The sequence below is a fragment of the Pelmatolapia mariae genome, linkage group LG1, assembly GCF_036321145.2.
Source record: "Pelmatolapia mariae isolate MD_Pm_ZW linkage group LG1, Pm_UMD_F_2, whole genome shotgun sequence".
Taxonomy (NCBI): Eukaryota; Metazoa; Chordata; class Actinopteri; order Cichliformes; family Cichlidae; genus Pelmatolapia; species Pelmatolapia mariae.
This window is the reverse complement of record NC_086227.1, coordinates 11,880,847-11,908,506: the sequence shown is the minus strand read 5'-3', so window position 1 is coordinate 11,908,506 and position 27,660 is coordinate 11,880,847. Positions and strand designations below refer to the sequence as shown.

The window sequence follows — 27,660 nt, the reverse complement described above, 5'->3', positions numbered from 1 at the left end:
ACTCGACAGCTATGACACCCCTCTCCGTTTCCTCTGCGTTGTTTTACATACGGCACAGGTTTTTCCACTCTGGAACAGAAACAGTACAAGGTGATGACCTCCTTTTGTCCAGTACGCTGACAGTCTTCCTGAAGCTCTTTAAGTTTAGTGAAAACACATCTTTGGCCAAATGAAATGTGTCCGTGTTGGTGATTTCAGTGCATCTTTGCGTGAGCTTAATGTGGATATGAAATGTTGGGACAATTCATGTTAGCAATCATTCCATTGTTTTTCTTGGACTTCATGAATTAATTATATTACAGTTTGAAGTGTGTATTTTTGTGGATGAATGAGTTATTTATGCTTCTTTGCAGCGAGGACACAGCTCTACAGCACTCTTTGCATATGATTTACTCCTGGTTAACATACCTTGTGCTAAGTCTAATGCATTTCCAAACAACAGATCCAACGTCAAGGGACGATCTGTTCACCTTGTGCCGTGCCAGACGTATGAATTTTGTTCCATAAATGTGTCTTTTATTGTAGTGTTACTCTTCCAGAGAAGTCCGTGGAACTTAAAGCTGCATGATGCAAGGAACAGTTAAGTATGGATATGCAGACACGCAGTCAGGTGCGGACCACTTGATTTCCTTTTGCCTTGTGTTCGCCTGGTGGAGCCCGAATTTTTAGTATCACATGATCATGTTCATTTAACTGTTGGAAGCCAAAACCATGACCAAGATTAAAATGTGATTAGCTGTGCAGGCCTAAGGTATACTATACTACTGGTAATTAGCTACCTTTAGTGACTAAATTAACTGCAATTTATTTCTGTTTCTAGACAGCACCTGATGGCAGATGGCAAGAAAATGCAGCTAGCGATGAAGATGAGAGTCTGTCTGTGCAGAGCTGCAATATGGGAAAGGCTCCTTGATCATGGCTAGCTGGCCATATTTGAAATGTCAAACCTTTTTACTTCCACAATTTACCAATCCTCTATCCTGGAATCAATCCATACCCCATGAAGCCAGACATTTTAAAATCTGTATTTCCATGGTCCACATCTCCTTAAAAGTGCAGGCTACAACTCACGTTGGAGTGGCTGTGGCTCAGTATTTAAAGGGGGTCATACACTAATCAGGAAGGTCAGCGGTTCGAGCCCCAGCAACTGCTGCAGATATATCCAGTGGTGTGTGGGTAGAACCTGTGAATGGGTGAATGTGGCTTGAGATGTGAAGTGCTTTGAATGGTCAATAAACACCACAGAAGCATGCTATAAATACTTAAATTTTTTAAGTTGCTAAGCTTAAAAGACAGGACTGTTCTGGAGACAAGTTATCTCACCAACTCAGTTTTTAATTTGCAAAAAAGAAAAAAAAAAAAAGCACTGCACAAACACTGATTTTACTGGCAATTATAGAGAATTAAATGTTCAAAGTGTGGCTGCACTTCACTAGAGGCTATGCTGACAATGATAGTTGCCATAAGCATAAGAAGTCCTTTATACATGTGGCAAATATTTCCCCATCTGCGCTGGCTTTCCCCATCACTTGTGTTTCTGACAGAAACCATGAGAAACGTGTAAGAATGACTCATCACACTGACTGTTGCTATAATCAAGCCAAAAGAAAAAAAAAACAAAACACAATGACTTGCCATGCTGTAGGGAGGACTTGTGCGGAAGTCTGAAATCAAATGTTGCTCAGACAGCAGAGATTTTTGAAGAAATGCCACACAACCAGCTCTAAACAGTCAGGTTGATGACTGTTTAGACCTTCAAACATAAGCAGCCTTTCTTTGGGAAAACAGCTCTAGTGGCATCTCATCTGACCAAAGGATGAGCTTCCAGTATGCATAATCTTTCTCCAGGTTGCCCTCAGTATACTTCATTCTGGGTTGAAGGTGTCTCTTCTTGCAGAAGTAGAGTTTTTCTTGGTATGCAACCTCACAGTACATTCCTTTGTAGGATTTTTAGTAACCGTCTTCTTTGAGACTACAACTCCTGTTTGCCGAAGTCTTTCACTCAAGTCTTGGCAGTTGTTCTGGTCTCTTTAGACACAGCTCTCATTAGTTTTCTCTCCAGAGTATTTGAAATCATTCCTTTCATACCTCAGCCAGGCTTGTTCTGTACTGTGTGGCTTAATTTGAATTTCTTGATGATACTTCTATCTCTCCAGTTCTTGACATTTTGAAATGATGTGATAGCTTTGTATATCTATCTCCTGCTTCGTGAACATCAACAATTGTTTTTTCTCAAGTCTAAACTGATTTCTTTTGTTTCCACCATGATGCCTTCTCAAGTGACAGCTCAAGTTTTTTACTGTGTGTAAATTGAAAGATAACCCCCAGTTTTAGTTTTAACTTGATATTGTGTGCAAAGACTAATAAATTATGCTTTGTGTTAAAAAAAAAAATCTGCGCTCTGTTAAAATAAATAAATAAATAAATTTGACAGAAACTTGAAATTTTGTACTAGCCAGCTGCGTGGAGATGAAGAAAAAGCTGCTTGGACCTTTGAATCCAGCCCTCTTTCCTCACTCACCACACCGGCACATATCACACGCATGTTTCTCTAGAGCAACTGCCTGGAAATGCCCACCATCACGGCTGTTTTTGAACAATATCTAATCTCCACAACCCTCCCCCTTCTGCATGACTCACAACTATAAACACTTGATTTTCAATGAGGCTGGACCACATGTCCTAATAACAAGTTCTGGGAGATACTACCCAGCCTTTAGATCTTAGATAGATAGACATGCTTGGACATGAACTTGTAAAATAACATGGAATTTTATTTATTTACATGCAACAGCAAAATACAAACAGCAGGTAGATCGAACACAAGTAGTCTCAGATTGGTCTCAATTTTAAGCATAATGATTACTGTATCATAGATATCGGGTTTCCACTTTACTCCCTCTCTGTGAAACCCCTACCACAAAAAAAAAGAATGACAAATGAGTAGAGTTCAGTATAAAACATTGTTATCATTTAACAGCTTTCTGCACTTTTCTACTTCAGCCACAAGGACACTTGACAGTTCCAGGCAGTGTGGTAAAATGTGCTGATTAAGGGCACTCATCAGAGAAGAGACCGAAATGGCTGTGGAAGGACAGACGTCAACAATAAATCAAAGCACAATGACATGAAATTGCAGGGTACCGAATTCAGCAGATAGCCCTAGACGGGACACTGTGTTTAATATTTACTGGAGACAAGGGACTAAATGGTGGAATGTGGGTTCAACAAAGAGTTCAGAAAGAATTTGTTGCAAGTGCAGTAGATCAGCATATGAACAACAGCTCTGGCGTTCTGTGGGCTGGGTGAGTAGGCTCTGTCAGAGGACACCAGAAACTGAAGACAACGCGAACATGTTAAGAGATCAGAGGGTGCATGCATATCTGAATATTTTAGTGGAAAAGTGGATAAAACACAATCATGCTGAAGGAGTAACTTATGAGAAGGTGCATTTTGCGTCACATCAAGAAAAAGCAATAATGCATCTAAGACAGCCAGGTAAAGCTGTCTGATCAACACAAGCGACTAAAGGATTATTTTGGAAGTGCTTCATGGATTTTAAATAATTACATTGCAAATTTCATTCACAGTGATCACATATTTGCACAAATATTAGTATATACACCATCTTCTGTCTTCTATAGGATTTTTTTTAATCAGCTCTCTGTTCTGATTGGCTGACTGTAATCAGCACATTGGCAGTTTCTGCCAGCGTTACTGCAATCTGCCACAGCTCAAAAATAGTATGAATTCACGCTCCACGGAATATGGTTTTATTTCTTTAACCATGTAGGCACATTTCTATACACCCTCGCTGGCTTTTAAACAACAATATACAAACTACTTCTTTTCTATTAATTGGCACCATTTCACATTTGTTTGTTTGCTTACTACCACCAGCTGGCTGGCACAGACTGAGGCACCGTTAACGTTTAAGCAGCTTTAGTCACTAAATGAGTTTTCACGCATATGCAGCAGCCCTGAAGTTTTCCAGATATCACCCAGAGGTGTACATAAGAACGCAAATGTCTGAATCAGTCAGACTGGACACTAAACACACTTTTAACCCTGCCAGCTTCTGATTGCAGAGTGTGTGTAATGGAGCCTAATAGTGCAGGCAACTATCCAAAAACTTCACAGTGAATCGGTGGGATTCATGTGTTGTACATCCTCGATGCCCCACCGAAGAACCACCGTAATCCAAATGTTCAATTTCCATTCATGAGATTGTGTCTGAGAATAATCTCTTGACACTATCCGGAACTCATGTGGAAAAACTGCCTTTGTAGAAAACATCTATAATTCTGAATAAGCAAGCTTTAATTTCTGTTGAAAATGTACCAACACTAATACTGCTTTACTGTATGTAAAATCAGAGCACCAAGTGGAACCACGTAGCCGCCAAGCTTTAGAAGGGGATGAATGTCAATTGGCAAAGTTGACAGAATAGCTGCCACAATGAGGTGATAAAGTTTCTGGATAACTGCACAACGTATTTCAGTTTAGGTTTGAACTATAACTTTGCATTTTCAGGGGCTTCCACTGCATCTGTGTCATGTCAACATTTTCAATGCCAGAACTGAAAGTGCACTCGAATCAACAACAACATAAAGGGTAAATTTTTACTATGATGAATTTTCTGCTTCTGCAAATGCTTTTAAATGGATTTCCAGAATCTCATTTTTATCTGGCGTCCACACTTTACATTTACTGACTGAAAAAAAAGAAGATAAGTCCTCTATGTAGACATTTCAACAAAGTATGAAATTCAAAGATTTTTAACCCATATAAAATTGGTAAGGGCATTCATCACTGAACATGAGCTGCAAATACGGCTGTGCGATATGACAAAATATATCGGATGACAAAATTAAAACATCTATCGTTTGTTTCGTAGTGTCGCAAAATACACCGTTTACTGCAATATTTTTTCATCATTTGGATGGTCACCACGTGGATGCAGCAACAGAGTATAAAAGTATGGCCAGTGATGATGAGGCAGAACCAGGTAGCTCCAAACAGAAGGACCAGTCAAATCGAGGACCTTTCTCCTAAACGAGCAGCTACCTCTGTAGCATGGACAAGGTTTGGTTATGAAAACTCTGACACGGACCAGAAAACTGTACTATGCAAATTATGCCGCAAACCGGTCCCCACCTCAGACGCAAACACGACAAACCTCTTCTACCACCTACACCAGCGGTCCCCAACCCCCGGGCCTCGGACCGGTACCGGTCCGTGAGTCGTTTGGTACCGGGCCGCGAGAGTTGAGGCTCAGGTGTGAAATGTATGGTTTTCAGGGTTTTTTGGTTTTCAGCGTTATTTTGTTATCGTTTTTATCGTTAACTCGGTTTTCCTGGGTCTTTTCACGTGTGTTATGAATAAATCTTCTTTTTTTCGGTACTGGTACTAGTTTTATTTTGTTGTATTTATCCGCGACACCTTAAAGGCCGGTCCGTGAAAATATTGTCGGGCATAAACCGGTCCGTGGCGCAAAAAAGGTTGAGGACCGCTGACCTACACAACAATCACATGAAAGAGTATGGACAGAGTTTATGGATGAGAAGCAAAAAAAAAAGAGCCATCAGGTGCTCAAAATAAACCTTACACTCAAACGTTAGAACAAGCTTTTCCCTCCAGCACGCCTTGTAATAAGCACTCTCAAAGAAAATTGCGGCCATTACAACTTATATCTAAAATATAAGAAAAAAAATCAACTCCAGGTACACAACGCCCAGCTGAAAACACTTCACACAAGTCTAGTTGCCCGGGATTGTGATATATATCGTTATCGAGATGAGAAATGTCTTATATCGGGATATGAGATTATGGTCATATCGCGCAGCCCTAGTTGCAAATCTATCGCGTAAAAAAAGAAAAATCGTGCCACACAAATGTCCTCTGATGTGTTCACAACCTCAAACAAACAAACAACACTCATGGGAATAAACATAGTATAGGGGCCATCGATCTAAATGTAAATTAGGTTGTATGCCATAAGTCTGATTTACATTTAGATAAGTGGATTTTAATTTCCTTTAGAGAAAAATCCTCATTTTCACACAAATGAATCGATATGCAGTATGACTGCGTGCTAGATCAATAAGACTAAAGCTAGAGCCATAAATCAGCTAGGAAGATATACTAGCAGGATTTAGTTTAGGAATGATAGTATTGCTGTGTACAACGGAGAATATACAACAGGGTGCAAAGCATACAAGAGAGTTACCTTCACTTTCAGAGGAATAACCACAAGTGACCAGTAATAACAGAATTTTAAATAGCTATCTACTCCTCCTCCAACAATTACAAAAAAAAAAAGTACAAATCAATATGCATTTTTATTAATTTCTGAAGACAGTAGGTCTCACTTCCCTTAATATTCATTCTTAATGGATGTGCCATCAGCTCCTATTATTTGTGCCAGGATTCACTTTAAACTGCTTGCAAAGTCGCACTCCCTGCTAACAAGTAACAACTGGTAGTAAGAATTCAGTGTCAAACACACATGAGCTAAAACATTATTACATCTCACAGGTGAAGAGAATAATTCTGATTATTTCAACGCAATAGTGCATGTCAAGGTCTGTGACATGCTAGGCATTAAGTGATCAATTAATCCAGTAGGCCTTGAGGGGTACAACCAGTGACAACTGAGAAGAACCTCCCAGCAGTAGTTCAAGGAGGGATAAATAACGTACACAGTCTGAACCGCTGCAGCTCTCTCTCTAATACTTAAAAACAATGTCCTGCTGTCTCATCACCAAATGCCAAATGATGATTTCAAAGATCTTACACTTAGTCTACGCCTAGGTAGGTCAAACTGCTTTGGCAACACAGGACTGACCATGATCATATTTGGAGTGTTGGTTCATAATTCCGCACAGTGACCCGGGAGCAGAGAGCAGTACGGCATGAACAAAACACACATGGCAACTGCTGTTTTACTTACGATTTTCTCAGAAACATCCTTTTTTGAACTTACATATTATATAAGTCTACTAAACATCAGTCCCTATTCTAACGCTTAGAGTGCAGAAAACTGTTCAAAAGTGGAGTAGACTGGTATTGGCTGGCTCTTTCTCGGCATCATATCAAACAGAAAGGAAGAGACACACCCAAAGTGGGCAGAGATTTTTAGTAGGAGATCCTGAATACTGGCACGCACTTGCATAAACACATGCAGTACACCATGTAGGCAGAGTCTGCACACCATTTAAAGAGGCAGCTGGTGCATATGCCAGATTCCATGCTCAGTTCAACAGGCATATGTGCCTTTCTTGACCATATCATGCAAACACAACAGACTAAGTCTTAATGGTAAGCAACAATGCAACCACCATTTAACAAATAAATGCATCTTAAAATTTACTTATTTAAAAATTTTCCTGAACAACCAGACATTTATTACAGGAATAACTGTTCCTCTGGGCAATCACAAAAAACATTAAAATACAAAAACAAAATATAAGAGATTCTCCTTCCATCCCCTTCATCATTCCGGGATACATGACTAGCACGTCAAGGAGAAAAACAGGCACACCCAGGGTCTTACATATAACACGGTCACTGCTATATTATAGCTTATTTTATGTTAGTGTGTTTGGTTTTACAATGAATGTGTACTTTGTAGAGCCTGGCCAAACCTATAAATTTGGTGACAATGATCTCAAAATCAGCACAGATGAAAATAATGCCCATATAGAAATGTTTTAAGAGTTAAATTTTAAAACTGTGGCCAAATAATCTGCAGACCTTTTTCCTTTCCTCCGACAGCTTTGCCTGGCTCGTAATTTTTCTTGCCTGGAGTAAACACATTTCTAAGAGTATGTAGAAAAACCAACAACATGAACATATCAGTTCCCTAAAATCACCCCGTGCCATTTAAAGAAGATCCATAACAAAGGCACACTATTAACAGCTGTGTAGTTACCACAGCAGAGAGCTCAGGCTGTTTAAGTTCAATCTCTGATTATTCTCTACTCCTCAAAAGCCTTTTTACACATAGCTGTTTTTTTATCTTTAGTGTACAACAAACTCACAGCTAGAGACATGTGTGGAGTAAAATCATCTGTGTAGATAAGTTTGTGCACAAAAAGATACCTTCCTTTAAACCTTAAGAGGTACTAGCATTAAAAGTCGCTATTCTGTTGCAAAGACTTGTGGGTTTAAAATTATTCAAGGTACTATAAACCAAGAGCAGAACTGTCGCTTTAAGTATCAATGCCTGCAGGTTAGCTAACCGGTGAACAAGTTAAGTTTGTCAGTTTCATTCACAAAAAGCTTGCCATGGCTCCCTCGCCTCGCCACCTCACCACCGCCTCATCGACAGGACAGTAACCCAGAACTATTATCACTGTGTTGAGTTGGCAAGCGAATTAGCCAGCTAGCTAGTGAGCAAGCCAAGCCACTTTATACTAAGCAGATGTATCGTTAGCATACAAGCTAACAGGGATATCCATTCCAGAGACAGAGTCGACAGTGAGCTTTGAAGTTGCTGCTTCCCCCCCCTCTGGTTCCGTTAACACACGCCGACCAGCTGGAGGCTTTCTTCATGACTTATCGACAAAGTACTTTACGAGGATAACTTAAAATGTGACAGAAGAGGACGCGAAGATTGGTGGGGGGGTTAAATGTTGCTTTGCTGGTGTAAAACTCAACTGTGAAAATATCAGCTAGCCCTGCATATGAGTGTCTGGACAGCGGGAGCCAACAGGACGATAAAGGTAGCAACCTTACCTGGAGGATGAAAGGTGTCGTGCAAAGTCGGAGTTTGGTCAGACACGTCAGTAGCTTCGTTTCGCTTTGTCGGTCAGTTTAAAAGACTCCTGCTTTACCTTTGGCTGGATCACGGTCAACCAAAGATACTGCCTGACTCTGCTGCCTCCCAGCCACAACAGCGACTGAATACAGTTCAGCGTCTGCTTCTCACTGGGAAGAATCCTTGGCATCGCGAGATAGGGCGAGAACTCGGGGATGTCTACGGACCAATCATAGTAGCCGGCTGGAGCGAAGCGTTTGTTTTTGTTAGGGTTTGTGTGAAAGTCTGAGAGACAGTCTGCTTCTCTATAAAATAAAATAAAATAAAATAAAATAAAATAAAATAAAATAAAATAAAATTAGCATTTTTATTTTTCTAAAGTTAATATACCTTTTAACTAACTTGAAACCCATTTTACATATTATTATTATTATTATTATTATTATTATTATTATTATTATTATTATTATTAATAATGCAACTAACATTAGGCAAATCATTTTTTAAAAACTACCTGAAATAAAATACTAAAACATGAACATAAGTGACCAAGTGATTATTATTATTAAGGCAACACTGCATTAATCAAAAGCCTAACTGCTACAATCTGCACATACCTCTGCCTCAAGAAAAATGTGGAGAACTGCATCAGTTGATAGCTAAAACAGCCTCAGGTTGCCTATAAGGTGTGTGCAATGCAGAGAAAGGACACAAGAATTATAAAGCAACTGTTCTACATAATGTAAATGACGGCGGCAGAATGCACTGCAGTATTTTTGACTAGAATGAGGAAACACTGATGAAATTCTCAGATGTGTTACATTAGATGAGATTATTTAAGTTTTCTTAGACCTCTAATATCTTTTACAAGAGACTGCATGAGGGTATTTCAGTAAAGCATTAAATAAATGAGAAATCCAGTCTTCTTCACTATATCCCATGTCTTATGAAGTACAACGTGAGAAAGAATAAAAGAAGATGATATCATCATAGGCAAAAGGAACCCAGAGTGCAGCACATGCATGATGCAAGACTGCACCACTCTCTGATGGGGAAAAAAAACAACAACATCTGAGCATTCTCACATTTTCTCTGAGAGTGTCGCATATCCCCGCAGTTAACTTAACGGGCACTAATGCAGTCTCAGTAGCTTTAGCTGTCCTAGTTGTGGATGCTCATTAAAATCAGGTATAGATTCTCCACTCCACTGGTGCTTAATAGTTTAGTGGACTCAGAGGAATCCAGATTTCTTTTATTTTAAATTCTTCCTATTTTTTTAAATTTACTTTTAAGATTAGCAAGCCAGCATCTTCAGCCCTTCTTTCATCTAAAAATATGTTTAAAATTCAGTCAGCTCTGTTTTTTTTGGGTTTTTTTTAAAAACATGTAGAAAGAACCTGTATGTTTTTTCATTATGGTTTGAATACTGAAATGATTTTGTTTTGGTGAATTAGAAGTCAATGAACAGGATCATCTAAAGTAAGCAAACCACAACCAGCACATCACATCGCATTACAACACTTTAAGCTGCACAAAACTGTCTTATTTTAGGCTGTTTATAAGATCTTTGTGACAAGACTCTATATATTTTTAAAATTTAACTGCTGTCAGTTGAGACATCATTTAAATAATTAATGGCATTTGCCTTTGTTGATGAGGTGTTCTTTTTTCACAAAGGCAAAGTTGCTGTGTCCCCTACGTTGGTCTATAGTGCAGAATTCTCTTGGCTGATGACTTTCTTTGTGCTGATATTCATGTTCCCAGAAGATGAATATCATCCTTGCCAAACCAACAATCTGGTGCATTCATAAAAAAGAAGCAATCCACCAGTTAGCTCACAAACAGCAAAATTCCTGGGAGCCCACAGAAGACAACTACAGTGGATGACTGCGGAGTTATTTCACTGGTTTAAAAAGTGTTCATACTTTCTAGTCAAGAAGTCAAGTGTAGTCAAGAACACTCTCAAGGAGATATTGTGAAACTACAATCAAGAGAGACCTTCAAGAATGGAAAAGATTAAGTGTTTACACCAACATGCAAAGCACTGACTACACTGAGGATCAAGAAGGCCCGGTTGTTTTTCCACAATTCTGAAAAAATATTCTTTGGACAGATAAAGTTGAGATTAATCTATACCATAATGATGGGAAGAGAAAGGAAGAGAACCTCTCGTGATCAAATCCATACCACATCATCTGTCAAACAGGGTGCAGGCAGTGTTATGGCATAGGCATTTAACTAGATCACTAGCACTGATGATGTGACTGCTGATAGAAACAGCAGAATGTATTCTGAAGTTTACAGGGCTATACTTTCTGCTGAGATTCAGATAAATGCTGCTTCATAGTGCAAATGGATAATGATCCAAAACAAACTGCAAAATCAACCTAGCAGTTTCTCTGGGCAAAGAAATGGGAAATTCTTCAATGGCCAAGTCAGTCATCTCATCTGAACCCAGCAGAGCATGCGTTTCAGTAACTGAAGACAAAACTGGAGGGACCCACAAACAAGCAACAAATAAAGGTGTCTACAGTAAAATCCTAGCAGAGCATCTCAAAAGAGGAAAGACAGCATTTGGTGGTGTCTGTGGGTTCTAGACATCAGGCAGTCATTGACTGCAAAGCATATTGTCACAAACCAGCCCAAAGGTCAGACAAAGGGAGGGAGATCACACATATAAATTTGTCTTAGAGGAATAAAAATGTAAATTAAAATGAAAAGAAATACAAATGTAGTGGCCAGATCAGTCACGTGAAGAGTGTGAATTCACGTATGTTGCAAAGGTCTCTAAAAGAAAAGTGAAGTTAATCCAAAGCCAAACCCAAACCAGCTGTTCTCCTGCCTGCTGGAAAGAAGTGAAAACATTAGCGTCAAGCCGTTTTAAACCATTAGCCAAGTGCCAACAGATGTGCCGTCTCTCAATATCTGCCTTTCACAACCTGCTGCCTTCAACACAAGACCAGAAAGAGGCAGAACAGAGAAGGCTGAGTGGGTAGGGTCATCATAGTATTCATCACATTATTAAAAACAATGATATTTGAAATTATTTTAGGTTGTTCATTTTATTTTGATCCTCTGAAAACTGCGGACCATGTTTAAAAATGGCTGTAACTGCTAAACAGATGATACAACATTTTTGTTGAATCCCTTTAATCAAAGCTGAAAATCTGCACTTCAATCACATATTGACCGCTTGATTTAAATTCCACTGTGGTGGTGTGTAAAGGCAAAGCTACCATTGTCCAAAAACAAATGGACCAAATGATACATGGCAACACCAACATTTTTTTTTTCCTTCTTTTAAAAAATTTATCTAGGACTGCCATTACTTAAAAAATGTATCTAATCGAATCTAATAAAAATTCTATTGACTATATATTATATAGTTTTAGCTATATGATCGTTTTAGTGCTACTTGGAGAATGTTAGCAAAGATAGACCGTTAAACCAAGATAAAATAGCACGGTTGTATTTAGCTACAAGGAAAGGAAATGACAGGTTTTCTATGAGTGAATGTCACATGTCATGATTCCTATTATTTGTTCGAGCTGGTTGCTTTACCCTTGCTAAACTGCTTAAATATAATACCCATTTACTTTTAAAGTCTAACATTGTGGACAAAGGTAAAACTTTATTTATGTTACATCTCTCAAATAGTTTTAATGGGTTGTTCCAGGCCTTGAATTGGACACATCCTTGGGGGCTATTTGCTGGTCACTAACGTTTAACCTAGCAATTTTTCCAAGCGCAAGGATCAGTGAGGAGAGCTACCATTAACGGGTGTGGCAGCTGATTGCGCTCGAGGTTTGCTAGTAAGTTGCATCATTAGAGTTTTAGTGGGATTGGCATTTAGACATAGGCAGTTAGAGCTAGGCCAGTCTCTTCAACACCGATCTCTATCAGCTTCTATTAACCTATTAGGGAAAAGGACCAGACTCTGACCTTCAGATGAAAAGCCGGTCCAGACTTCCTTTCCTTTACTTTCTTCACTTGCTTTAGACTTTCCTTGTAACTGGGATCTAACACTTATGGAATGTTAGCAATGATAAACCACTAAACTAAGATATGATAGCTTGGTTGCATTTATTGCTCCAAAGGGCATACTACAGCCACACAGAGCTAGAAGCAAAATGTAACTATCATCAAAATCAGTCCGGAAGATGGAGATAATTCTATACTCACAGAGGTATTTATGTGTTTCTTTGAGCACCAATTTTAAGTCCAGAGTTTGATTATTTTCCATTCCTTTTAAAGTGTTGTTTTTCTATAAGTTTTCTAATATTCCTTTATTACAAAACCAAAGGAAAAATGCACACACTCACGCGTGTGTACACACACTCACACACACAAATCATTGTGATGTTTCTCCTAAAACGTTATGCAAAGCTGCGGGGGAGGGGACGTTATTGTCATTATGAACAACTTGGCAATAGAAACTTCATATTACATCTTCTTTTATAGTTAATGTAATTACCTCTCAGAGAGGTTTTATGAGAGACAATATTACCAAATAAATGAAGAAAGAGGATATTTGAGTGTGTCGAAATATATTTAAGCGTGGTACAAAAAAGCTATTTGATTTTGTGCTGTGTATTTGTGTCCCTGTACTGTGATGAGTACTCTGATAAACTTTATTGATTCAAATCAGAAAACATATTTGGATCAAAAGGGACATTATTAACTGTCAAAACTCAAAAAAATAATAATGGGACTGGTAACGGACTGAAATGTAAAGGAAACATGTGGTTTTATAGCCCATTTGTCAGCATGCACAGATGATATTCAGTCATTCATTCTGTGCAGAGCGATATTGTGCACGTTCACTGCTGAAAAGAAGAGAAACACACGCACACACACACACACACACACACACACACACACACACACACACACACACCCAAGAATTTGAATGTGGTATTAAATATAGGCAATTCAAAAGAGATTGTTTTCTCTTTTCATTTCTTCAACTGTTGAACCCAAGGAGCAGGGCTGAAATGTGAGTCGCTTTTGGTGAACACTCAACAAGGGTCGTTCAGTCAGCAGAGACTATTTCAGAGCTTAATCATATTTCTGACAAGCAGCAGCAACCTTCTCGATCAAACCCCACTTGCTGAGAACCATTGCCCCATCCCGTGACTAAATTCTATGGAAATTAAAAGCTTTTTGTTGTTCTTTGGTTTTTAAAAAAAAATTCATTCAAAGGCTGATTAAACACATCGCAGCTGAGGAGATTTCTGAGTGTGTTTTTGTGGCTCAAACACTCAAAGTCTAAACTAACCTCACCACTGAAATGTGGACTCACTGAAGCTTCTGAAAAGAACTTCAAACACCAGTCCTACTTTTAATACCTGTCAGGAACCGTTCCAGAGCAAAGGCAGCATAAATTGGGGATTAGCAGGCTTAACGCCCTGTCTTAAAAATCAAAATCCTTTCTTACAAATGATGCACAAAGTGAAGTCTCAGAGGCTCAACTTTTCTCTGGATTTCCCAAAAGCGAAGGGAGGCCGAAATATGGCAAAAGCATGAGCAGAAAAATAGCTTCTTTGAAGAAACTGTCAAAAATATAATAACAATGTTGAAGGCAAAATTGAATGTGATATGTGTGTAAGATGTCCCTGTTTGCGCTACAGCCAGAGGGCTTGCTGAGAGAACCTCTGAGCCCATAGTCTCTCCTTTTGGTGTCTGGGCTCCAAAATGACTGACTGAGTGAGATAAGGAGCTCAAAATCCCTACCATTCATTTGATCTGTGGCTATTTGTATTCCAAGTCTGTTTCTCATTTTAACTTTTGGAAAAGGAGGGTAGCGGCATCACTTTAATGCGCTGCTCTCTGTATCTGATATCAACCTCAGGCACAAGAAAGAGATATAAACTGACTGACAGCTCTGTGTGGACAGAGATAGTGGGTGGAGGGGAGGTCTTCCTGTGGATGAAGGCGTTCAAAACACATTTCTTTCTTCAGTCCGACAACATAATTTTCTTTTTCAGAGGTTTTGCCACCAGTTATTTCCCACAATTGCTGAACGTAATACAATTTGCACTAATGAAGAGTGGTTTCGCCGCCGCATAAAAGATGGCAAAACCCACAGAGACCATTCAGACTGATAACAGTTTGTTAGTTACATAGCTAATTTGCATTCTCAGTCCTTGAGAACAGTAAAGTTGTGTTGCTAATGGAAGAAGAGAGCAAAGGGAAATAATCAAATGCTAATTTTCACACAAGGCACCCTGGGACGTGTCTGATACAGGCCTGGCTGCAGCAAGCTTTACAAATTAATATGCCTGGAAGCTTTTCTGTATTATATTTATAAGATGCACAGAGACAGATTTATCAAGAGCAAGTAAAAAAGAAAGATTGAAGGAGTCGGTTAATGTTGCCTAAAAGGACGTCTGTGGCAGGGTGCAGATGCTCGAGTTAAAATCAAACCGAGCCTGTACAGCAACCATAATGTTGCAACGACAAAACATCTGAAGGTGAAGAACATACAGCTTTGTACTTAACAATATATCGGTCCAATATGAATCGATCCAAATATATATATAAACATGGTATCAGTAGCATTGATTGTGTTAAATAAATAACATTTTTTGGAAATGGCAAAAATATACCACAAATATGGACAATGAAAAATGTCTGAATCATTCGAACTGTCACATCTATTTTATTTATAGCAGGGGTGGGGAAGGGCTGGTGTCCTGCAGGTATTAGATCTCACCCTGGGTCAACACACCTGAATCAGATGTGAATCAAATGATGAGTTCATTACCCAGCCTCTGGAGAACTTCAAGACATGTTGAGGAGGAATTTAGCCATTTAAATCAGCTGTGTTGGATAAAACCTGCAGCACACCGGCCCTTGAGGCCTGGAGTTCGCCCTCCCCTGATTTATAGCTTATAGCACATCAACCAAAGTTGAACCCAGAGTGCTTTGGAGACAAGCACATTTACATTCCAGGTCTAGGGGGGAAAAAATCCAGTTTCAAAATACATGAAAAGCTGAAAGTTGTGTTTTGTTGTGTTAACTATTTATTGAGGAGAGTAAGAATGACACTGATTTAGTGTTGAGAATATGCAAATTGATGACAATTCATCTCATAAATCATGGCACACTGCTCTCCCATGTGTAAGCTGCCTTTATAGGTTAAAAGCACTGGTATCCGTATTGGTATCTGCAATACTCACTGTGTATTTACTTGATATTGGATTGATACCAATGCTATCAGCTACACCTGCTTCTGCAGCTGTAGCCGATTTATCTGAGGCTCCACCATAAGGGCGCTTTACAAAACACAAAACAATTGGATTTCCAGTTTGTCCAAAACAATAAGGCTATCTTTCACTGCAGAGGCGGCACATGTCAGTTTCACTCTGAGCCTCTTTTTATGTTCCACTCTTCACACCTACCTCCCCTTATCACCCCATCCATCCTCCACATGTTCTGTCCAGTCACCCGTCTGTCACACCCACACCCTCAATCATCTGCTGTCTGTGTATACCTGCTCTTTTCATCCAACATCTCATAGCATATTTTGTGCAGGTCTGAACTCTACAGTCTTTCTACTGTGCCTGTTGGCTTAGATTGCTCGTGCTATTTTTGGCACATAAGTGCATTCATATTGTCAAGTAGGGCTACATGAAATGCTCTGTGAGTGCCTGTATGGTTTTACATTCAAAAAGTTAAATGTGAATCACACTATACGTGCTCCTCATTTTCAGCCAGTAGACTTGCGATGTGTCTTCAACATCATTAGTGTTGATCCCAGTGCTGGCCAGCTATTAAACAGCATTTTTTTGTTCACTGCGTTCACATGAACAACAAGTTGGATGAGTTTCACTTGGTAGTGCCACAAACATAGTCAAACTTTGCAAACATCGCTTTCAGAAAGAGCTCAACTCAATCTGAGAAAATCCTATCTTAGTAAAATTCATGCAATAGATCACAAAGTATGGTGTGCACATAGTAACCAACAACATGCAAGTGCACTAATGGAAGATCTGAATGAAAACACTCTCTGTCTCACACTTTTGTCCCACATAAACATTATGTTCCACGCAGGGAACATTTTTCACCAGGCGTGTGCTACTTTGTTGGCTTCACTCATGTATGACCACAGAGACATGTAGTTCATTTATCACGCTATTCCTTTGATTGTCATTATATATATATATATATATATATATATATATATATATATATATATATATATATATATATATATATATATATATATATATTGAGATGGCAGGGACAGTAATTCTTCTTCCTCTTTGCAAACTACAGATTCATTGTATAAGACCAAGTGATCAATTACAGACACTGTTTGATTAACACTTATTTATAGATATGCAACACATTCCAGTGACCCCAAAGTGCCACTGCACTAAAAAGTGCTTGGCAAAAAGTATGTAACGTGCACGTAATGTTTTGAGATCAGCTACTATGGATAATATATATATATAATTTGTAAAGATTTGAGTGTCTAGGAAGAGTTGGGGAACAGACATAGACAGATACATACACTCACTATGATAATCATACTGTGAAAATGTACTTTTAGGAGTCAGGTTAGAAATACGAGTACACAAGTACATCAGTATAGCAACACTTTGTGTAGTATAACTGTTAAATCTTCAGTGCAGCAAAACAGCTTCTCACACTGTCATCTGATATAGTTTATATATATAGTTTATATCCCTTTGCATAGAACAACAGCTCTTTAAAAGTTGAGGCTCACCTCAAAGGCACACTCTCTCAGATTAAGATTCCACACAGAGGTGAGTCTGTCTGACTGACATTTGATTGATCTCGGCGTCCGGAGTGCACTGTGAGCAGAGCTTCTTTTGTCTTCCACTTTATCTGCTGTCTCAGGGTCATAAAAGATTCATGTACTATGTCTTCCAATGTTAGTTCACTTATATTAAGTAGCGTAAAACAGAGAGCCACAAAGACAGAACAGAAGCGAGCTGATTTTATATATTATATATTTTTGACACATCCTCCATCCACAAAAAAAGGTCTGTTAAGCTGATTAATGTTAAAGGTAATGTAATAAAGTTGATGAATGAGGAAACACAAGATTTTTAAACTAAATTTTCCAAGTAACATTGCCAGTTTTGAATCTTTATATGCAAATTGACTCCCACTCAATCAGCTCTAACTTTAAATTATTGCAAACAGGCTCACTTGCTGTGTTGAGGACTGTTTTTCACCAACTCCAGTGGAGTTAATTGTACAACAGATTCAGAGATGAGGCAAAAGAAGTGTAAGCATCTAAATTTAAATTAAATGCAAATTATACATTCTTCAACAAAGACATTGTAAAACGCATCCTTGAGCAGGATGAAATTCTGAAAAGCGTCAAGGAAAGACTCAACAATTATAATGTGACTGTGCTCTTACCCCACCTGATTTGAATACAACTGCTTGCTTTGGCTGAAACACTTGCAACACTTCATTTTTGTTATTTACGACTTTTTTAGCCATTACCATAAAGCCGTTCATTTTTTAAAAGGTTATAGAACTGCTGAAGCTGGCAGCTCCTCCTGACAGCCAAATGAAAGCTCAGCTTTTTCACTTACAATCCATCACGGAGCCAAGGCATACTTTGACAAATCTGAGTCTGTACACTTTTCAGAGGGTGCACACATTGTATCTTTCAGAGTTACACTGAAAGCAAACCTGTCGTGACTTTTTAAGAGGTAATCCAAAGTCAGAGAAGACGGCTGGCGTAAATCGTGGTCGCTGTTTACATTCTGCCATTTTACTTTTAGTAGTGGATTAAAAATATATCACGTTCTACCAGGACTTGTGGGAAATATTTGGATTACTGAGGTAGAATGGATTGCACATTTATAAAAAGTTAGCGTTAATATAGTAATAAAAATGTAGCTGGTCATTAATGAGCTTTTGGTTGCCTCCTGGGTTTTAAAAGAAAAGAACTTTAAGCTTCTCTTACTTAATTTCTTATCTTGAAGGTAAAGGCATTTTAAGCATAGTAGTTTCAGATAACTATGAAATTTCTGGGAATGGATTTCATAAAACCCAGACTTTAAGCCTATTGCAAATATGTGGGCTGTGTTTAAAAGGTGTGTCTGTGCAAGGAAACCAACTAATTCAAATAAATGTTACCAATTCTGTAAGGTGACATTTGCTAGGGAACATTTAACCAAATATTAGTGGGAGTGTATGTATATATTTGAGCCTGCATGTATCGTTTTTACACAAAATCCAAAATAAATTCAAAACTGTGGATCCAAGTAATTAAAATTGTACTCTGTACAATCATTCCACCATGGAAAATGAAGAGTTCAAAGAAATTGTTAAAAGCCCCAAATTATCATGACATTTATGCCCATAACAAGTGGATGGAAAATTTTGACAAGAGCTTTAAATTTCAATACTTTGACTATTGCAAGAGAAAGTGACTAACTGATATTAGTTTTATTGGTAAAGATCACCTAACGGAAGCCTTTATACCAGGGGTCGGCAACCTTTCTGATGATGAGTGCCATCTCAATGTGCCATATCAACCATTGCATTAGCAATACATTTAATAACGCTCTATATGAACAGTTACACACTATATAGAACAACTTTATAGAACGATATGTGTTCGCAGATGTTGGCATAGTGGAGTATTGTATTTGTGTGTATTTCCGTGGTGCTGGTCCTGAGCTGAGCGGACAGCTCCTGAAGTATTTGAAGTAGCGGAATGTGGAAATTTCAACATCGCTTAAAAAAACTGCCAGCTAGCAACGTCTCTCTCACCGGTAGGCTAAGTGATTTTTAGCCAATTACAAGTGGAATCCAGTAGTTGGGGTTGTTAGCTAAGATACCGTTTTAAGAAGCGGCACAACTAATGTGTCTATGCGAGCTAATTTGCAATGTGCACCAGTGGCCCGGCCATTTATTTTTAATGCACCTTCTCAGATTAATTCCCTGCGTGTCGTGCCATCAGTTAACCCTTCGCGTGCCAGCTGTGGCACGAGTGCCCAGTGTTGCTGACCCCAGCTTTATACTAATGCAGGTCATCATTTCCACAACACGTGACATGTTAGTCTATAACAGGACCTCTGTAAATGTAATTCAATTTAATGTAGTCAGCATGCTCCTTTTGAACTAAAGGTATCTTTGTAAAGAGTAGTAAATAAATTCCTTACAGATCTAAGCTTGTCTTTATGGTTTATTTCTCAGTTTATTTGAGGGGCCATACTCTGGCCCATGCTTAGTTTACTCAGCATGTTAATGAAACGTGTCCATTGGTTGTTATTCTTATATGGCTGAACAGGCGGTTGGTGACTTTTTGTTCTGTTACTGTGATAATAATTTCCATTTTTCAGTCCAGTTTTCCACCGGTGAGAAAACAGTCATGCTCGCATGTTTATCTACCAACGGCTGCCTGTTTCTTTACCTCCTACAGGCGAGAAGAGACAGCATAAAGTAGATAGGAGGCTACAGCTGTGTCATCAGATCAGCGCTGCCATTGTTACAGCTATGCAAACACTCTGGAATAAGTACTGGAAAATTAAAATGGCAATGCTTTAGGACAGATAACGCTTTTCAGACACATAACAATAAAACTGGCTGTTGCTGTGTAGTGTTTTCACTGGCAGCTGGTCATGATTCAGAGAAAATCCACCGCAGTTTTTAAAGTAAAATTCATATTCGTGTCACGTTCACTGAAGAAAGATGAGGGATATCCACAAGTGAGAGGTATAAAAGATAAAAACATACTGCACAAATAACTACAGATGCATTGGTAAGACTTTCTTAATATGGAATTTTTCCCTCATAAAAACTACAATGCTGATTTTTCTTGTAAAATTACCCGAGCTGACAAATTTTCTACAACACAGCTAGAACTAACTGGTACAAGCAGGAATGGAGAGCAGCTTTATGAAGCTGGGGCCACTTCTTATGGGATAATGAAAATTATGCAAATGAGGACTAAACTTTGAAAAAACATTAAGAAGTCATGCAAATTACAAAAGTTCTTGATACCGGAAAAATTATAACTGACTAATCGCTCTGCTCTGCAGTGATTTTTAAGGAGTAGTTTAGCTGAAACTGTTTTATTTTTTTCTTTCTCGGTACACTAAAGACATCGTGCACTATGCCTTCCTGTTCCTGTCATACAGGCTGTATGACAGGAACAAGTGGCTGTCTTTAAATGTCAGTCATATCACAAAGGGTGCTTCAGTGCAAGATTATCAAATCTCTGCAAAGAAGTAAAAGTAAAGAGCGTCTGTGAGACAAACTGGCGGAATATCTGTGTGCAAGATACGTAATGATTTATTATGTTGCTTTAAGATGCTTTGCTTCATAGCTGTGGTTGACAGAGTGCCGTTTTCATATGTGGACATTAAATTGGACCAAAACACAGACACTGCTGTCAGAGATGGGAATAATTTTGACATTATTAGCTGCAGTACACTGAAAGTAGCAAAGCTAGATTGTCAAAGCACGGTACACCAGGGTAGGAGCTTGTTATCTATGACTGAGTTATATGGTTGTGATTGTGCTTTTGTCGTATTACAAAATGTACTTTAATTAGGAAGCAACAAACTGTCAATCGCAGCTGACACGAGTCCAGCGTAGCTTTTTTACTTCAGTTCAGTTATATGTCTAATTAGTGCAAATGTGTTTCTTCTTCTTGCTTTTCTTCTTTTTTATTTCAGCTGGTCCCTTCAGGTGTCACCACAGCAGATCATCACCCTATCTCTGGCTTCCTCTTCTGTCACTACAACCCTCTGCATGTCCTCCTTCACTGCATCCATGAATCTTCTATGTGCACTTCCTCTTTTCCTCCTGCCTGGCAGCTCCATCTTCAACACCCTTCGTTATCCACTATTCCTCCTCTGCACATGTCCAAACCATCTCAGCCTTGCCTCTCTAACTTTCTTCCCAAACCACTCCACCTGAGCTGTCCCTCTGATATATTCATTTTTAATCTTGTCCATCCTGGTCACTCCCGGTGAAAATCATAACATCTCCAGCTATGCCACCTCCAGTATTGGCTTCCTGTCTTTTTGTCAGTGCCACCATCTCCAGTCCACATCTGCTACATCACAGCAGGTCTCACAACCATGTTGCGAATGTTCCTTTTCACTCTCGCTGCTATGCTTCTGTCACAAATTACCCCAGACACTCGTTTCCACCTGCTCGACCCTGCCTGCACTCTCCTCTTCACTACCCTTCTGCACCGTCCGTTACTTTTGATGGCTGACCCCTGGTATTTAAACTCGCCTACGTTCACTATCTCTGCTCCTTGCAGCTCATCCTGTCCTTGCACTTGTCTCTCTCTCATTCACACATCATGTACTCTGTCTTACTTCTACTTTTATTCCTCTTCTCTCCAGCTCCATTTCTTTGCTTACCCGGTCAATACGAGCCCCTTTTCTCCTTCTTTAGTGTCCACCCTCTGAAGCAATTCCTATTAAAAACCTTTTGGCTCACCTTTGCCACCTCTCTTTTTGCCATATGCCTAGCCTCCTCATGTCTACTTTCTTCATCTCCAGACTATCCCACTTTTCTTGGCTAATCACTTCCTTTTAATACTTACCTGTACTTCCTCCTTCTACCACCAATTCTCCAAGTGTCCAGAGGATATACCAATCACATTCTTGGCAGTTTCCCAGTCATCAGGCTACTCTTCAACACCACCAAGAACCAGAAATCCACACAACAAACCTCCAGCATTTGGTCCTTACCTCCACCTTAACTTGCTTCCTCTTCTTGATTTCCAAAACAACCCTACACCCAACCATCCAATGCCACCTTGCCACCTTCTCTCCTGACACCACCTTTCAGTCTTGTATCTCTTTCAGATTGCAAAGAACCTCTGCATTTCTTTCCTCAACACCACACCCACCCAACACCTCCTCATCACCCTTATTCCAATCATCACTCTTTCCCCCTGGGAGGACTCTCTGCCACTTCATCCAGCTTACTCCAGAATTCCTTTTTCTCTTGTACTTGACATCCAACTTTTGGGGCGTGCAAACGTTTAACATCACCCCTCAAACCACAACATTATATAGAAAACCCCAAAAGTTAGAGCACTGGGAGACTTGCAACACTAAGTGTTGATTTGTTTCAGGGATGAGAACACTAAATGCCTGTGCTGTTACTGCTTGCATACAGATAAAAACCAAAGTAAACTTTTACTTGGCAGCATGGCAGCAGTTGCTAATTAGTTTAAAATACAAAGTAAAGCTGAGGCTAATAGGACTGCTATCCTATTTTCTGTTGCTTATTCATGAATGAAAAGCAGGGTATTGTATTATCGGTGATAGTAAAGCTAGAGGTATTATTATTATCCTAAGGTAAACATGAACACATCTACTGTACCTAAGCTTGATGGAATCCAGCCAGCTAGTTTGCAAAAGGAAAATACAGGGTGACCACCAAAGTCACCAAACGGAGACTTGAATGTATGTTCAGAGTGCAGTGGAGTTTGTGTGTGTGTGTTGGTACTGACCCCTCTGTGTAGTGAAGCCTCACAATTTGTGCCTCAAAGGGTCAGGCTCGTCAAAACCTTCTGTTTTGCCTCCATCAAGGTCTCAAGGACAGCCTGGTTACTTGCTGTCTGTGCTTGGATTTATAGTGCACAACCTCACTGTGTTTCTTATCAGGAGATGAGAGCAGGCACAGGAAGGGGATAAATAAAACTGTTGAATTATAAACTTCAGAGAGAAACCTGGTCTCATAAAACTTCCATCACAAACTGCTTCACAGTCTAAGACTGAAAACAGCAAAAGGACAATGGATGAAAAGAAGAAACAAGAGAGAAAAGAGGAAATCTGTAATCTGTGCAAGTGCTACAAAAGGTATTATCTGTCTTAAGGTGAGTTTAATTCATCTGCAGTAGAAACTGTAATCCACTGACCCACATTCTGAGCCTCTGAGAGTCATTCCCACAACCTGCACAGATGATAAGATCTGTGTCAAATGCTCCTCTGACACATAATTAGCACGAGGACACTGCTGCACATTAGCACAAAGCAAATATGTAATTATGCATCACTCACCATGTTTAAATACAATTGGCCACAGGCGGAGATATTTGATGATCTATATGCGAGGCAGAGATTTAATGTATTCCTATGTATTAGTGTAAGGCGAAACACTGTAGACTGACACAATGTCATGAAAGCGAGCTACAGCAAACAGAAGATAGCAGGAGTGGATTTGAAAATCATGACGCAGGTGAATGTGAATATTTTTTGCCTTATTTGTATTCCACATTTTCTCAGTGACTGAGAAATAGGCTGAAAATCTTCCATTACCTGTAATGGATCTCACATTGACAATACAAAAGAAATCTCATCCTGCATTAGTCTGATCTATCTGAGCATGAATTCTTCTTCAATGGGCCTCACATATGGTCTGTTTTGACCTCACACCAGTGGAAATAAGCTACTGGGTGCTGCGAAGTCATAGAAGGAGGGAGAGGCTGAAGAGGAGAGAGTCTGCACAGTAGCATCTCCAGTTGAGTAGAATGGAGAGGCCTCATTAAAATTTAATTGCGGCACGATGTTGAGTGCATTGCCATCTACATCAAGATGCATGTGACCTTCTTTTTTCACATTTCTCATTTCCAGCAAATGAGTGCATGCATCTCATCTGTACTCCTGTCAATTTAGCAGGGTCTGATTATTTGAAATGATCTCACATGAAAAACGTTCTCGTTCATTTTAATAGTTTAGTCCTTTTTTTTCCAAATTCAAATCAAAAGAAAAAAATCTGTTCAGTTTCTCAGAAAATAAGGATTGCCTTCCACTTCGCTGTTAAACATTAATGCATACGCACAGTGACGATGCAAATCACACTCCAATGTTAACAATATACCCCGGCTCACACGGTTCCTCGCAGTTCCAGGTTGATGTGAGAAGAACGAGTCACATGAGAAGGAAGCAGGCTACTCTGTATTCATGCTAGATGAGATTTGTGTGTGTTTATCGTCTTCCTGTCCTGGATGGGTGTTGCATTACAAGGTACTGTCTCCAAACTGCCAGAATCAATTAACATGAATAATGAATGTCTTCTGACGCGGTTGGTCTTGAGTGTTCATTTTGTTCCAGCTCCCATTGTTCCAGCACGTGCAGGAGAACAGTTTAATTTTGCAGCAGGTACAAGAAGCGAAATTTTTTTATAGATATGAAGTAGGTCCTAAGATTTTTTTAAAGGCACCACATGCCCCTAAAAAGCTTCAAACCACAAAAAAACCCTCTGCACTCTCCTTCACCACAACAGCTAAATGTGGCTCTTAAAAGGGATCTAATTCACATGGAGAAGGAATGTAATCCACTACATCAAGAAACACTGATGGCATTAGTTGCCCCACTAATATCACTTTACCCACTGCATCACCCTTAGCTGTAGGGCTTACACATATTACCCAGTCAGCAGGCACTGAGCAGCGGCCACCAAGCTCCAGAAGACACTTTGCTCTTTATAGTGTGCTTCAAAATGATCCTGCGCAGTGAGACCAGTAACAGAGAAAATGTTTCTATAATCCATTACTGACAAAGCTTTAGTAAGTGATTAAACAAAAAATTAGTTTTTTTACTTCAAATTGGAAATAGTCCAGAGATTAGCATTTCAAAATTAATCCCTTTTATTGAAGCTCTGTTAGCTTTGCATAGCAAATTAAATATCTGTGCTGTGTTTACTGTGTAAACTCCAATACTGCATATTGCTAGTTGTGAAGTGCACTATTCTCAAGATTCATGTATTTTTTTGTTTCTTCAGTGTCATTTTACCAGCAGAAAGACTATAAGTGATATTTTGACAAGGCAGCAGCTGTTCTGGCTTCACCCATCTGAGCACATCTGCCTGAGTTCCACATCTTAACATCAGGTTGCTGCACAGGAAAGCTGCCAAACTCCAACAGAGGAAAACTTTTAGTCTAATCGGGTCTGTTCAGTTTTATTCTGCTGGATTTGCAGGCAGCTGCTGGTGGGAGAGGAGGTAATTAAAACTGACAAAGAAGAAACATCACGGAGAAGCCTTCACGCAGCAGCTACCATGAGCCAGCTTTTGAGTTAGGGGTTACTGCGGGCATAAAGTGCTTCCATGTGGAGAAAAGTGGAAGAGCAGGATTGCTCCTTTAGCAGCTGTTCCTCTCTGCCGTCAGTTTGCCATAAATACAGCAACATACTATTGGCTTCACCTCTTTAAACCACATGTCATTAAACAAGATGAGTTTTGTGATTAATTAAAAACAGATGAAGAAGTTGCAAGTTGCTCCTTGTAGTCAGACTAATTCAAACGGATGATTGACGCTTTATTTTTAGACATGAGCCTGTTTGTGAGGTTTTAATTGTGTTTTTCCTCTTTAATCCTGTCAATCTTGAAAGTTAATGCCTACTAGCCAATTACATTTCAAGGTCCCATTTACTGACTACTGATGCTCGCTACCTTAACAAATGCCTCCCTCTTGTGGTAGACCTACTCCTACACAACATCCTTCTGTTCAGTTTTATCTTGTACATTGCATCCCAACCCCATTCTATGTGCACCATTACATTTATATTTGTTCAAATATTATTTATTTATTTATTGTAGGGTCTACCTTACAGTATAAAGTGCCTTGAGGTGACTGTTGTTGTGATTTGGCACTGCATAAATAAAATTGAATTGAATTTTGTGGTTTTAAAAATAATCTATAAAAGTTTATCCTGGTTGGGGACATTATTTACATTTAATTCACATGCATGCATTATTTTGACCAAGTAAGTGAAGTTGGAAAAGTCATGCCCATCTGGTAAGATAACTAAAGGCCCTGTACAGGGTCGCACAGATGTTTTCATTATTCTAGTCAAACAGACCTGGCTTTGACAGATGAAGAAAAACACTAACATACACCAATTACATTTTCCACTGAGCAGTTATTAAAATCCAGTCCATCATGCACTCTCAGATCTAAAACACTAAAACACTAACAGGATTTCTTATTTATTTAAATTTGATAAGGCGTACCAGTATGTAGGACGACAGAATATAAAACCCTTCTGGGCCACATTATTTGTCACACTTGACTGTAAATCATAATTTAATAAGCCATAAATAACATGGCTAAATGCAAAAATGCAGGAATGCAAAAATACAGGAATGCAAACCAGAAACCAGAGCAAGGGTTAAAGCCTGAGGTGTAGCCTGTGGAGTCTGAATTAGTGTAATATAGGAAGAGGGGTGCTTTCAATTCTACAGAGGCCCAAATAGTGACTATAGACAGTTATTATTATCATTATTATCAGGATCCTTTTTTATTTTTAATTATCCATTTTTATTGTGTTGTAAAAATTCAGTTTTGTTTTTTTTTTTTGTTTCAAAGTGATTTTATTAAAATGTCGGGGTATTCAAGAGGAGACATTTTTAAGGAAGTCAGAGCAGGTGTTCCAGCACATGTTGTCTACATGTTTTAGACTCATGTAGACAAGACATTCTTCATAAAGGTAAATTTATTTTCACTTGTCTACCTCAAGTTTCTTCCGTGGTCATATATTTGACCAAACTGACAAACACTAACCTACAGGTGTACCTCGTGCATGCTATTTTATATAGCTATGGACTACTAGTACAGGCACTGCTAGTGTAGTGGTATCATGCAAGATTCCCATTCTTGTGACCTGGGTTCGATTCCTGGGCAGTGTACCCTTTCTGCAGAACTGCAGAGTTTGAGGTTTCCTCATTATGGTCACAGATTTTAAACTTTCACCAGCAAGTCAGCTGAGGACATGCACCTCTTTGCCCATTACTGTTCACCCTCTTCTCCCATCTGTTTAAGACTATAATAAAATTTGTGGGTGAGAATAAAATGCTTAAATACAGAACAACTGGCCTAAATCTGTGATCCTTGTCCCTTTTGGATCCATCCTGCTGTGCGACTGGACACA

At 39.1% G+C, this 27,660-nt stretch overlaps 1 protein-coding gene and 1 non-coding gene across 2 annotated transcripts in view; one reads left to right on the top strand and one right to left on the bottom strand.

Annotated features, from left to right (window-relative positions):
- Positions 1 to 8,919, bottom strand: part of glceb (glucuronic acid epimerase b) — a 53,134-nt gene extending 44,215 nt beyond the window's left edge. Inside the window, exon 1 of the mRNA XM_063472286.1 lies at positions 8,740 to 8,919. The gene's annotated coding sequence lies outside the window, so the exon portion shown is untranslated. The remainder of the gene's footprint in view (positions 1 to 8,739) is intronic.
- Positions 8,920 to 27,347: 18,428 nt separating this feature from the next.
- trnag-ccc (transfer RNA glycine (anticodon CCC)) lies at positions 27,348 to 27,418 on the top strand. Its single transcript has one exon. It is a non-coding gene; the product is annotated as a tRNA-Gly (tRNA).
- Positions 27,419 to 27,660: the final 242 nt, after the last annotated feature.